Source organism: Dendrobates tinctorius, unplaced genomic scaffold, assembly GCF_039654945.1.
Source record: "Dendrobates tinctorius isolate UK_male_01 unplaced genomic scaffold, ASM3965494v1 ptg000044l, whole genome shotgun sequence".
Classification (NCBI taxonomy): Eukaryota; Metazoa; Chordata; class Amphibia; order Anura; family Dendrobatidae; genus Dendrobates; species Dendrobates tinctorius.
In genome coordinates, this window is record NW_027361712.1 from 4,884,546 (window position 1) to 4,898,626 (window position 14,081).

A 14,081-nucleotide genomic window follows, 5' to 3' on the forward strand; every position below is an offset into this window, starting at 1 on the left:
GCAAAAATACTGTTCTTCCTCTTTTCTGCACAGTTACCAAGCGTTCATTTTTCCACCCTTTTGTGTGCAGCAGTCCTGCTTATTAGGCTGCCTGCGTATATACTTGGATTGAGAGCATCATTGTCAGTGTCCTCAAATCTCTAGTGAGATCCAAATTCTCACCAATCCTATAGACACCCTCCACCTTGTCATACACCATCCAATTTCAGTCTGTTACATTGAGGTGTAATCTCTCCTGGGCCAGAGACAATAGTTCTGCATCCTCAAATCTCTAGTGAGATCCAAATTCTCACCAATCCTATAGACACCCTACACCTTGTCAAATGCCATCCAATTTCAACCTGTTACATTGAGGTGTAATCTCTACTGGGCCAGAGACAATAGTTCAGCGTCCTCAAATCTATAGTGAGAACCAAATTCTCACCAATCCTATAGACACCATCCACCTTGTCATTCACCATCCAATTTCAGCCTGTTACATTGAGGTTTAATCTCTACTGGGCCAGAGACAATAGTTCTGCGTCTTCAAATCTATAGTGAGATTCAAAATCTCACAATCCTATAGACACCCTCCACCTTGTGATTCACCATCCAATTTCAGCCTGTTACATTGAGGTGTAATCGCTTCTGGGCCAGAGACAATAGTTCTGCGTCCTCAAATCTATAGTGACTTTCAAATTCTCACCAATCTTATAGACACCCTACACCTTGTCATACACTATCCAATTTCAGTCTGTTACATTGAGATGTAATCTCTACTGGGCCAGAGACAATAGTTCTGCGCCCTCAAATCTCTTGTGAGATTCAAATTCTCACCAATAGTAGATACACCTTCTACCTTCTTTTAAAGTACCATATAGCTGGTGGCATTTTGGGTACATTTTCACAAAAATGAGCAAGTATGGTGGAAGACGCCATGGAAGTTGGCGGGGTTGCCAGCTGGTCCCGATGGTGGTGGTGTTGGTGTTGCATCTGTTGGTAGTGGCAAAAGCACAATAGCACCTAAGGCAGGATGTGTTGAGCCTGTGTGATTGTCTGGCTCCACAAGGCCTCAAAGGCTCTCTTTCCTGGGAGTAGGGAAACCACTTTTAAAGCCGGAGCTTCAGAAACAAGTTTTGGCTTAAATTGCTGACACAGCCTCCAGCTCTCTCGCCTCCTCTTCTGAAGTTTCAAAAAATAAAAGCACTGAGTCATCATTGGAGGCTCCTGATCAGGAACAACACCTTTCCTTGTGTCCTTCACCCCTACCAAAAGTGAAGGATGTGGCAGGCCACACTACCGATTACTCCATGGAGCTCTTTTCACATACCATGCCTGGGTTAGCAAGTCAAATCGTGAATTCCCCAGTCCAAGATGAATCTGACATGGAGTGCACTGATGCACAGCCACTGCTAGATTTTTCTCCTGCTACATTCACTCAGAGCACTACATTGTCCTCGCAGTGTACTGAGGCAGAATCAGACCCTGATGAAACTCAGGTGCCCCTTCCCGCATACTATACCACCTTACACGGTGACACAGAGGAAGGTGCACATGAAATTGAAGAGGATGAGATGGATAACCCAATTTGAATACCAGTTGCATGCTTAAACATTTAACCGCCATGCACTTGCAAGCGTGGACGGACTACCAAACCTCACGTACCACATGTGCACCAGCTCCAAATGAAGGTAGTCAGCAATGCTACATCGCTTCGCCCGCTGTAAGCCCACCAGTTAACACACCACCAGCAGCAAATGTCGAGGTGTCGTCACAAAGGCAAAGCATTCATGGAATCACAATGTTATTGCTACGAAAGATTGAATCTAGGCCATCAGCAATACCACCAACACCATCACCATCACCAACCCTCTCTCAGTCCGCCATGTCCACCGCTAGTTCCACCATATGCAGCTCTCAAGTCCAGCTCACCCTACCAGAGACTCTGAGTAGGACAAGAAAGTACTCATCCTCTCATCCGCGTACACTGGCTTTGAACGCCCACATTGCCAAACTAATCTCGTTAGTGATGATGCCCTTCCGGTTGGTTGAAAGCAAAGCTTTCCGCGAGCTCATGGCCTACGCAGTAACACGCTATGACCTACCCAGTCAGCACTTCTTTTCACGAAAAGCCATCTCAGCCCTCCACGTGCATGTGAAAGACTGCATTGTCCATACACTCAAGCAATCAGTGAGTGGAAAGGTGCACCTCACAACAGATGCATGGACCAGTAGGCATGGCCAGGGCCATTACGTGTCCATCACTGCGCACTGGGATAATATGGTGGATGTAGGGCCCACAGGGGACAGCGGCGGTGGGACAGTGCTGCCTAGCCCACGGTATAGGAAACAGTTGGCTGTAGGTGTTCGACCCTCCTCCTCCTCCAGAAGCGAAAGCTCGTCCACAGAGCACAGTTGCTCGAGCACTCCATCCGCAGCTGCCAGTGTTGCACACGAGGTGTCCCACTATCGAACAGCTAGTGGTAAGCGTCAGCAGGCTGTGTTGAAGATGATGTGTTTGGGCGACAACTGACACACCGCGGAGGTACTGGCCGACTACTTGCAGCGACAAACTGAGTCATGGCTGGGCAGTCTACATTTTGAGGCAAGTCCAATGTAGAGTCACTGCACACGTGGATTTTTGCAAAAGTGAAATATTTTTATTTTTATTAGACGGTGAAGAAGCGACAACTTTTTTTGACGTTTCGGCCTCCTCCAGCACCATTTTGTTGGTGGTTTCCCCACATGGGGCGACAAACACCTCATCCAACAGCGTAGGCGCCGACGTCTGACGTAATTTCCGGTCATGTGACCGGCCAGGCATTGATAAGAGCGCTGACACAGACATAGCGCTCATTCACTGCACAGGCACGGCGGTGCCTTCATCTGCCACTGCCACCAATGATTGTTAGTAACACAGCATGAACCTCCATGTAACTACCGCTGTACCACCAATATATTTTCCTTTTGAATGCCCTTTATTTAAAGAATTTTTTTTCTCTAAAGGCAATTTATTTTGGGCTCACTTACTTAACTGTGGATTCTCAGGAATCACTTGCCATAAAGGTATCAAAAAATGTTTCTCATATTTCAGTTTTTATATTTAGTCAAGCATTTCCAATGTAATCATCCTTTTTGATATATTTTTATATATAAATGATTTTCCTTCAAGGCAACTCTCTCTGGGCACATTACCATTAATGTGGATCTTCAAGAATTAGAACTACCTTTCATAAAGGTACCCTACTTCCCCATATATAACCAGCCACCTCCATATTCTCATTGCCCTATTTATTATATTTCTGAGTTATTTCAACTCTCACCACAGACCACACTTCACTATCCCCATGACTATAAGATATATTATATTAATCACACCACACTGTGTTTACGGTTTTGATAATATTCGATTTATTCTGATATTGAGATTACATATATGTTTTCGACACCATAACCAGTATGCCTAACTATATCTCCATTCAACTTCCACCTACAGGATAATCCATTGACTCTTAAAACATTTCTCAACAGTGAAACTATTCACCCGGTGACTACAACCTCTCTTCTCTAAAAGGGGTATGATTGCAATATTTCTTCTATATAGTCATTTTTTGTCTACCGCCATGCCTTCCTTTTCCTAAACTCCTGTCTTAAACATGTCTCCATATTCTTTAACGGATCATTCGGCATGTAACTCTTATTATGTACTTCTATGAGATACTTATTCCACAATCTGTTTTTATGTCTTGTTTTTATTGTGTATATATGCCTTCAATTTTGACTGTATATATTTTATTTTTGCAGCGACTATATGATTAAGGCCGTTGTGAGGCCGAAACGTCAAAAAAAGTTGTCGCTTCTTCACCGTCTAATAAAAATAAAAATATTTCACTTTTGCAAAAATTCACGTGTGCAGTGACTCTACATTGGACTTATGATAGTGGGACCACTGGTTCCCTTTTCACTAGCACCGTATATCCACATCATTTGGTCAACTGCTAACCATCTCTATTATCCGTTACATTTTGAGGCAGGCAAGGTAGTTAGTGATAACGGCCGGAATTTTGTGGCAGCCATAGCCCTTTCAAAATTCAGACACATACCTTGCCTGGCTCACACCTTGAACCTGGTGGTGCAGTGCTTCCTCAATAATTATCCAGAGTTAACACCCCTGCTCCATAAGGTGCGAAGACTGTGCTCGCACATCCGCCGGTCGCCGGTACACTCCAGTCGCATGCAGAAGCTGCAGCGATTGCTCCACCTTCCCAAGCACCGCCTAGTTATCGGCGTAGCAACAAGGTGGAACTCCACCCTGCACATGGTTCAGAGGCTGTGCGAACAGAGGCAGGCTGTAATTCATTTGTGGGAAGATACACGGGCAGGCAGTTTGCAGGCAAACATAGAGTTGTCTGGTGTGCAGTGATCGAAGCTTAAAGACCTCTGTAAAGTCCTTCAGTGTTTTGAGGAATGCACAAGGCTGGTAAGCGCAGACGACACCATCATAAGCATGAGCATCCCACTTATACGTCTGCTCATGCAAACTGTGACGCACATTAAGGAGCAGGAGTCTGCAGCTGAGGAGGAAGAGGAGGAGGGAAGCCTTGATGACAGTGAGCCATTGTCTGCTCAGGGAAGTCTTGTGGACGAGGTGGAGGAAGAAGAGGAAGAGGAGGAGGAGGATAATGGGGATGATTATTTTGGGGAGGAGGAAGCTTCTCAAGGGGCAAGAAAAAATGTTGGTGTGGAAAGGTCAGGTACAGGGTTTGTGCATGACTGGAGGGTTGTGGATTTGCCAGAAAGTGCTCCTCCACCCAGCACTCACAGTGCATCATTGACACCTGTAACGTTGGCCCACATGTGTGATTATGCCTTGCAGATCCTAAAAAGGGACCCCCGCATTGCCAAAATGATGAACGATGATGACTACTGGTTTGCCAGCACCAAAAAATGTGGTCAATTCTGTACTTAATATCCCCTATCCTGGTATATATGGTCCCCTCATCCCAATCCTGATACACAATGCCCCTCATCCCTATCCTGGTATGCTTGGCTCCCTCATCCCTATCCTGGTATGCATGGCTCCCTTATCCCTATCCTGATATGCATGGCTCCCTCATCTCCAACCTGGTATGCATGCCTCCTCATCCCTAGCCTTGTAGGAATGGTCCCCCTCATCCTTATCCTGGCAGGAAGGATCCTGGTATGTATGGCCCCATCCTTATCCTGGTATGATTGGCCCCATCCTGTTCCTGGTATGCATGGCCCCATCAGAAAAGAGGAATGAATACTCACTGCTATCTGCGATGAACAGTCCTGGTGAGTATATTCTGGCAGCTGTGATCTGCTTGTGAGCAGCGCATGATGTCCCTGCCATGCGTTGCTTACAAGCATTAAGCAGGTGCTGGCAACAGAGCAGGACACTGCGAGGGAGCAGAGGAAGGTAAGTATAATGGTTTGTTTCTTTTAATCTTTTCTGATGGGGCCATGCATACCAGGAATGGGATAGGGCCAATCATACCAGGATAAGGATGGGGCCATACATATCAGGAACAGTATGGGGCCAATTATACCAGAATAAGGATGGGACCAATCCTACCAGGAACGGGATGGGGCCAATCGTACCAGGATACCAAAAAGAAATGAATATTCATTGCCCTCCATGCCCATGGGCATGGAATGCAGTGAATATTCATTTCTCTTTAGCAGCGGGCACAGGAGTTAGCAGCAGCTGCTGTCTCCTGACTCTGTGACCCACTGCTCAACCGAAACCGCTCCCCCACCTCCCCGCCAGAGCTGGTACATTCAGACTATAAGATGCACCCCCTCTTTTCCTCCACATTTTGGGAGGAAAAAAGTGTGACTCATAGTCCAAAAAATATGGGTCTTTCTCCACGAAAATGATTTCAATTACACATGCATTGTTATTGAAACGGAAGTGGTGGTGAAACCACTATACCTTGGTTTGAGGAGAGCCTGGAGGGGCAAAATTAGTTAAACACCTGACTCTTTGCTAGAGCCCTTTATGGTGGGGTTAGACTTGGCTCCAGATTGACACCAGGTGCTACTCCTAGGCGGACCTCGGACAAATGGCAGCTGACCCCCAAGGGCAGGGAGCAGAAATGGTCTAGAAAGGGAAAGCTCAGATGGTACAGGCAGGCATGGCAGGAACACAGGAATGGCAGATGCTTGTGGGAATGGCTGGCATGCAGTCAGGTACTGGCATGTGCAGGCAGGCACAACTGGTATATAGGTGGACACAACAGGTAAAGACTGGTACGTCTGGTAAACAGGCAGGCACTGGCAGGTGCAAGCAGGTATGGCTAGTATACTGGGGGGCAGGGCAGGTGCAGGCAGTTATAGTTGGTATACAAATGGCCATGGAAAGTGTAGGCAGTTACGGCTGTTATACAGGTCAGCACGGCAGGTGCAGGCAGATGTGGCTGATATACAGGTTGGCATGGCGAGTGTAGGCAGGTACAGCTGGTAAACAGGCAGGCACAGACAGGTGCAGGCAGTAACATGTTTCTCAGGCACCTCCCAACAGGTGGAGGTGCCTTTAATAATTATTGTCTCCCAGTCATTGGCTGGTGACACTTTAGGATTTTACACGCTGTCTTTGTAAGAGATGGGGAGCAAGCATGCCCTAATCACAGTGCCTGTGGATCTTCCAGGCATGCGCAGACCCAGGGAAACAGGAACAGGAAGTGGATTTGTGTGCCAAGGGCTGGATATGGTAGCTCTGTCATCCCTGAAAGCTTTGCATCCTCCTTTCCCACAGCAGGCCCTAGCATATGCAGCCCTTTATAGCTCACTTTCTTCAAGCTCACAGAAAATCTCTCCAGGAGGAGAGGGGCATTGATGTTCTCTTAGGGCTCCTACGACCTCTCCTCAAGACAGAACCCCTTCCTATCTACTAGAAAAAAGGTTTTTCCTCATAATATCTTAGAAGCCAGAATATTATTTACCTCAAAGACCTCATTAGAGCTGACTGGAGCAGGAGTGGTTCTTGGATACTTGAATAAGGAGTTTAAGATAACAGTATTGAGGAAAGACGCATGGAATGAGTTGGGGATATGTGAAGATGCTAGGAGCTTGATCTTGAAGGATACAGCATTTATCTGTTTGAAAACCTCAAAAAGACCATTAAAAAGAGCACCCAACTTATACAAAGGCAGCTTGAGCCGGACAAACTTCGAAGAAAGCCAAACCTTGTTCCCAGGACGAAACTAAGGAGGGGGCCAAATGCCTCTTGTCTGCCTGTCTTTTCATGTGTTCAGATGACTTTACTGATGCAGCCTTGGCATCCTGATAAATTCTAGAAAAACATTTAGTGAGAGTTCGGTTGCTGGGATGTCAGCAGTCATAGCCACAGGGAATAGATTATTGGGTTGTTGACAAAACACAACAAAAAATAGAGATTTAGCAGAAGACTCACTCGCATGGTTATTGTAGGAGAATTCGGCCCAAGGCAGGACTTCATTGCAAATTGCCTAAGGTAAATAAACTCTAACTAAAGATTCTTTAATAGGTATATATATAATAGGTTATGACCTATTATGTGCACTACCCAGGAACATGGCCTTCTGATCATACTTACATAAAGCTTGTCATTTTCTTCCGACAAAAATCAGTCTACCAGCTCCATAGTATAGAATCATAGAATCATAGAATCGTAGAGTTGGAAGGGACCTCCTGGGCCATCTGGTCCAACCCCCTGCTCAAAGCAGGATTCTCTAAATCATCCCAGTCAGATGTCTGTCCAGCCTCTGTTTGAAGACTTCCATTGAAGGAGAACTCACCACTTCTCGTGGCAGCCTGTTCCACTCATTGATCACTCTAACTGTCAAAAAGTTTTTTCTAATATCTAATCTGTGTCTCCTCCCATTCAGTTTCATCCCATTGCTTCTAGTCTTTCCTTGTGCAAATGAGAATAAAGTTGATCCTTCTACAATGTGACAGCCCTTTAGATATTTGTAGACAGCTATTAAGTCTCCTCTCAGTCTTCTCTTTTGCAAACTAAACATTCCCAAATCCTGCATCCTTTCCTCATAAGACAGGGTTTGCAGACCGGTCACCATTCTGGTCGCTCTTTTCTGAACTTGCTCCAGTTTGTTGATGTCTTTTTTAAAATGTGGCACCGAAAACTGGACACAGTATTCCAGATGAGGTCTGACCAAAGAGGAGTAGAGGGAAATAATGACTTCACGTGATCTAGACTGTATACATCCTAGAATTGCATTTGCCTTTTTTGCTGCTGCATCACACCGTTGACTCATATTCAGTCTGTGATCTATTAGTATACCCAAGTCTTTTTCACATGTGCTGTCACTTAGCCCTATTCCTCCCATTCTATATCTGCTTTTTTCATTTTTATTGCCCAGATGTAGTACTTTGCATTTCTCCCTGTTAAAAACCATTCTGTTAGTTGATGCCCACTTCTCCAGTTTATTTAAATCTTTTTGAATCCTCTCTCTCTCTTCTCTAGTATTAGCTATCCCTCCTACCTTTGTGTCATCAGCAAATTTAATCAGTTTACCCTCAATTCCTTCATCTAAATCATTGATAAAGATGTTGAACAATACAGGGCCCAGGACAGAGCCCTGTGGTACCCCATTTGAGACATCCTTCCAACTGGATATGGAGCCATTTACGACCACTCTTTGGGTCCGATCACTAAGCCAGTTATGAATCCACCTAACAGTTGCCTTGTCCATTCCATACTTAGTCATTTTTTCAATAAGAATTGTATGAGAGACTTTGTCAAATGCTTTGCTGAAGTCAAGATATACTATATCTACAGCATTTCCTTGATCCACCCAATCAGTGATACAATCATAGAAGGAAATTAAGTTAGTCTGACATGACTTATTAGTTACAAACCCATGCTGACTCTGTTTAATCACTTCCTTCTTATCCAGGTATTGACATACATGTTGTTTAATAATTTGTTCAAAGATCTTTCCTGGTATAGAAGTCAGACTCACCGGCCTATAGTTGCCTGGGTCCACCTTCTTCCCCTTTTTGAAGATAGGAACAACATTTGCTCTTCTCCAGTCTTCTGACACTTCTCCTGTTCTCCAAGAATTTTCAAAGATTATGGAGAGGGGTTCAAAAATTTCTTCTGCTATCTCCTTCAGTACTCTGGGGTGTAATTCATCTGGACCTGGAGACTTGAATTCATTTAGGTTAGCTAAGTGTTTCCTCACTATCTTTCTGTTTATAGATATCGTGGATTCTTCTATTCCCTTAATAGGACAGTGAATAACAGTTGATGTTACATTTCTTTTATGAGAGAAAACAGATGCAAAATAGGAATTTAAAAGTTCAGCCTTCTCAACATCCTGTCTTACCATTTCATCATTTTCATCCTGTAAAAATCCTATAGCATCTTTGACTTTTCTTTTACTTTTGACATATCCCCAAAATCCTTTAATATTGCTTTTGACATCTCTTGCAAGCCTCAATTCATTTTCAGCTTTAGCTAATCTGATTTGTGCCCTGCAGGTTCTGCAGACAGCATTATATTCTTCTTTAGATATGCCTCCCTCTTTCCATTTTATAAACATTTTTTTCTTCCTTTTTAGCATGTGCTTAAGTTCTGTGTTCATCCATCCTGGTTTCCTTAAATGCTTCCTATTCTTCCCTCTTTTCGGAATTGTTAACAACTGTGCTTTGAGAATTTCATTTTTCAAGATTTCCCATCCTTCCTGGACATTTTTGTCACAAAACATATCAATCTAAATTTACTATTATCATAAATTATAATGTGCCGCGAAAAAACAGTATCAAAATCACTGGGATTTGTTGAAGCATTCCAGAGTTATGACCACATAAAGTGATATTGGTCAGAATTTAAAAAATTGGCCCGATCACGAAGGGGTTAAGGATATCCAGCCATTGAATCCCTCCAATTCTCTTTCTGAATCCCTTAAAATCTGCCTTTCTGAAATCTAACCTTGACGTCTGAGTCTTCACAGGTCTTCCGCCTCTAGTTATCCAAAATTCTAAAATAGCATGGTCGCTACCTCCTAGGGTCCCAGCCACTTTTACCTCCTCAACCATTTCCTCCCTGTTTATAAGGATTAGATCCAAGGTAGCAGTTCCCCTTGTTTTCTCCCTTACCTTTTGGAAGATAAAGTTGTCAGCAAGAGAGGATAAGAATTTCCTTGACCTGTTAGTTTTGCCTGAGAGAGATTCCCAACAAATGTCTGGATAGTTGAAATCTCCCATGACAACTATGTCATATTTTTTGGAGAACTTGGCCATTTGATGCATAAAGAGTTCATCCATATCTTCAGCTTGCACAGGCGGCCTGTAGTAAATGCCTACAATGGTGTCCTTTCCATTGTTCTGTCCTTGTATTCTTACCCAAACAGTTTCCACAGAACTCCCAGTCTCTGAAGCTTCAATCTCTGTGCAGATATACGCGTTTCTAACATACAATGCGACACCCCCTCCTCGTTTATCAAGTCTGTTTCTTGCAAATAAGTTGTATCCTTCTAGTCTTGTATTCCAATCATGTGTATTGTCCCACCAAGTTTCAGTGATTCCAATGACATCATATTTCTTTTCCTGTGTTAGTAGTTCCAATTCTCCTTGTTTGTTGCCCATGCTTTGTGCATTAGTATAGAAACATTTTAGTTTGTGATTGGTTTCTCTTTCTCCAATATTTTGATTAATTAGATTCTTTCGTCTTTGTTCTTCCTTTCCACTTCTAAAAGCAGAGTTCTCAATAGCATTTGTCAGGTGTATGGCTTTTTCTGGTCTTTTTCTGGTCTTTTGCTTCCCTTCCCATGTTGTTCTAGTTTAAAGCTCTCCTTACAAGTGTAGCAAGGCGACTTCCAAATACATGCTTTCCAGTCTTCGTAAGGTGCACCCCATCTCTAGCAAGTAGTCCATCGTATAAGTAGTTCACTCCGTGATCCAGAAATCCAAATCGTTGCTGACGGCACCATCGACGTAGCCAGTTGTTCACCTGCAGAATCTTATTCCACCTCCTTGTTCCATGGCCATCCACTGGGAGGATGGAAGAGAAGACCACCTGCGCTCCCAGTTCTTTCACTTTCTTGCCTAAGTCTTCAAAGTCTCTGCAGATGGTTTCCAGGTCGTTTCTTGCGGTGTCATTTGTCCCCACATGTAGTAGCAACCTATTAACCTATAGCAATGATTGCCCCATAATGTAAATAATAATCAATCTTTATTACAATTTTAGTTATATGTTTAAGACCAATTAAAAAGTATGCAGGTATGGTCCAAAAAAACAATGGGGAATACACATAATTATTATTCATACACGATAATAAAGTTCACATGCCATGGAGTCAATTGATAATACATATACTAAAGATTGATAAAAGTTGATATAATAAAGAACTTCATATGAAAAAAGGTGTCTAAATATATTTTACATTAGAAGTGCAAGGAGAGCAGAGAGAAGTGAGTCACAAAAGTTGCTTAAGGTAATTCTCTAAATTCTGTATGCGTCATATACAGTCATGGCCAATAGTGTTAGCACTTTTGAATTTGTTCCAGAAAATGAAGTAGTATTTTTCGGACTATAAGATGCACCGGACCATAAGACGCACCTAGGTTTTAGAGGACGAAATTAGGAGAAAAAAACTGAAGCAAAAAATGTGGTCAATTCTGTACTGTATTTCAGTGATCTAAAAGTGATCAGAGACCTTCATAGGGATGTAATAAAAGAGACTACACATTATCAGGTGCAAAACAAACCCATTTACTCAACATAAAAGTAATAACTTTGATATACACAAATTTCAAAACTCCCACCAAATAGCCCCCAATTATATCAAGCAACGGTTATTAAAAAGAGAAAATTTTGGCACAAAAATATTTTCTAGGCACCTAGAATAATATTACACACAGAATTAATCTGAAATAGATCCTGAAGGTTCCCCAGAAAAAACACATTTGCAAAGCAAAGAGCAAGAATTGCAATACATTTTTGCATGTGTCAGGCAGACTGCATGATGACATTTGAGACATTCATAATTAGAAAGCCTTCTGTTCCTACTTTCCATGGTGCAGGTGGTGCATCTCCTTCTTTTGGGAGGTGTTACAGGTGTTGGATTTTCAGTATCAATATCTGGGCGGAATGTTTTGAGCCTAACTTGAAGGCCAGAGGGGATACCGATGGCTTTCATACTTCTCCTGCGTAGCTCTCCAAGCATTAGTTCATGGGCCAATTTTTTCAGGTACAATCGTCTACGGAGTGGTTCAAGCTGGTTTTCAAGGTAAATGATTTGTGAATTTATACCACCCAAATTTAGCATAGCGAAAAATATGACCATTGGCCAGCGCTTGGCGTTTCTGCTGACGCTGAAAGTTGAGCACATCTGATCAGCTGTATCAACACCCCCTTTGGTTTCATTATAAAATGTGATAATCTCTGGTTTTTGTTGTGCTTCAGATTTAGGATCGATGGCATCATCATTATGAAGCGTTGAGAGAAGAAGTACATTTTTTTTTTCGCGTGGTACATAGGAAACCAAAACCTTTCCATCATGGAATGCAAACATACTGCTGTACTGTTTTCTCCCTGTCACAGTAACAAGCTGTGGCGGCAATTCTTTTTTATTTTTTCTTACAGTTCCGACATATGAAAGCTTCTGCGCTTTTAGATAATCAATAAGATCACAATTTGAAAACCAATTATCAGCAGTTATATTGCGACCTGATCCAAATAAGGGCTCAGACAGACATTCTTTTCACAACATCAGTGGGTTTGTTGCTGACACAGTAAGGACCATCTGGCTGTTTTGCAGCATAAATTTCAATGTTATATGTGTAGGTCTTAATGGCACCAACAAGGGCATTCATTTTTATTCCGTATTTGCTAGGTTTTGATGGTATGTATTGACGAAATGCGCATCTGCCACGAAAACCAGGGAGCATTTCGTCAATTGTGACATTTGCCCCAGGGCGATAGTTTATCTTACAGTTTTCCACAAATTTTTGGAATACATTGCGAATTGGAGCAAGCCGGTCATATGTTTGACGTTCGGTTCGGGTAGTTCTGTCATCAAACCGAAGGCAACGAATTAGAATCTTGAATCTTTTTAGCGACACAACAAGGCTAAATTTTTCAATTCCATCACTTTCTATACCCCAAAGTTCCTCCAAATTTTGCCGATTTGCCCTATAATCTCCTGCAAGGTATAATAATCTACAGAGCAGTACTACAACAGAGAGCACTTGAGACAATATCCTGTTAGACGTCACAGAAGCATAGTGGTAATGACGTTAGTTGGGGTCCCTATAGCTACACCTCAGGAAAGTCTAGCCTGGTGGTTGTGCTCGCTCTGACACTCGGCTGTGCAATTGCACACGCGACTTAGGACGCCCGGAGTCAGATGCTGAGCCAAGCGGGAGTTCCCACCCTACATTGCCTGCCTAGACACAAAATCGCAGTGCTAGAAGTGGCACACATGCACACAGGGTGGTAGAGTATCCACCCACACAGCAAACACTTATGATCTTAGTGCGCCGACATGTGCTACAGGGTACCTTTTATACGTTCCTGTTCAAGTCCAGTCAGAAATTACTTTGCTCATGAATCAATCCGGAACTGCATCGTTACCCGAGCAGCTGACAACCGACCACCAATGAGAGGTTGCCACCTCACGAGCATGCTCAGTTGGGTGATTTCTGGACTTACACTCTGGAATGCCTGATCGCCGCTGCCTATTACTAGTTACTGTATCTTTGGCTGGAGAGCCAGCAGTAACCAAGAAAACAGCATGAGACTTAGCAAGATGCTATGACCGACATCTTAGCTGAGCAGCATCCACTTCTGCCGAAGCAGAATGGGAGACTGCTGAGGCAGACAAGGCTTGGAATCTCCCCAGTGCTGTGGGAGAATCCTGGTGCCTAACAATGTCAGTGACACATATGTCTATATATATATATATATATATATATATATACTATTATTATTATTATTTATTTATATAGCGCCATTAATTCCATGGTGCTGTACATGAGAAGGGGGTTACATACTTCCACAACAAATTTACAATGACAGACTGGTACAGAGGGGAATGGACCCTGTCCTTGCGGACTTACATTCTATGGGATAGCGG

At 43.2% G+C, this 14,081-nt stretch overlaps 1 protein-coding gene across 2 annotated transcripts in view; it reads right to left on the reverse strand.

Moving 5' to 3' along the window:
• Positions 1-14,081, reverse strand: part of CNTNAP4 (contactin associated protein family member 4) — a 1,095,419-nt gene that overhangs the window by 740,186 nt on the left and 341,152 nt on the right. The window lies entirely within an intron of this gene.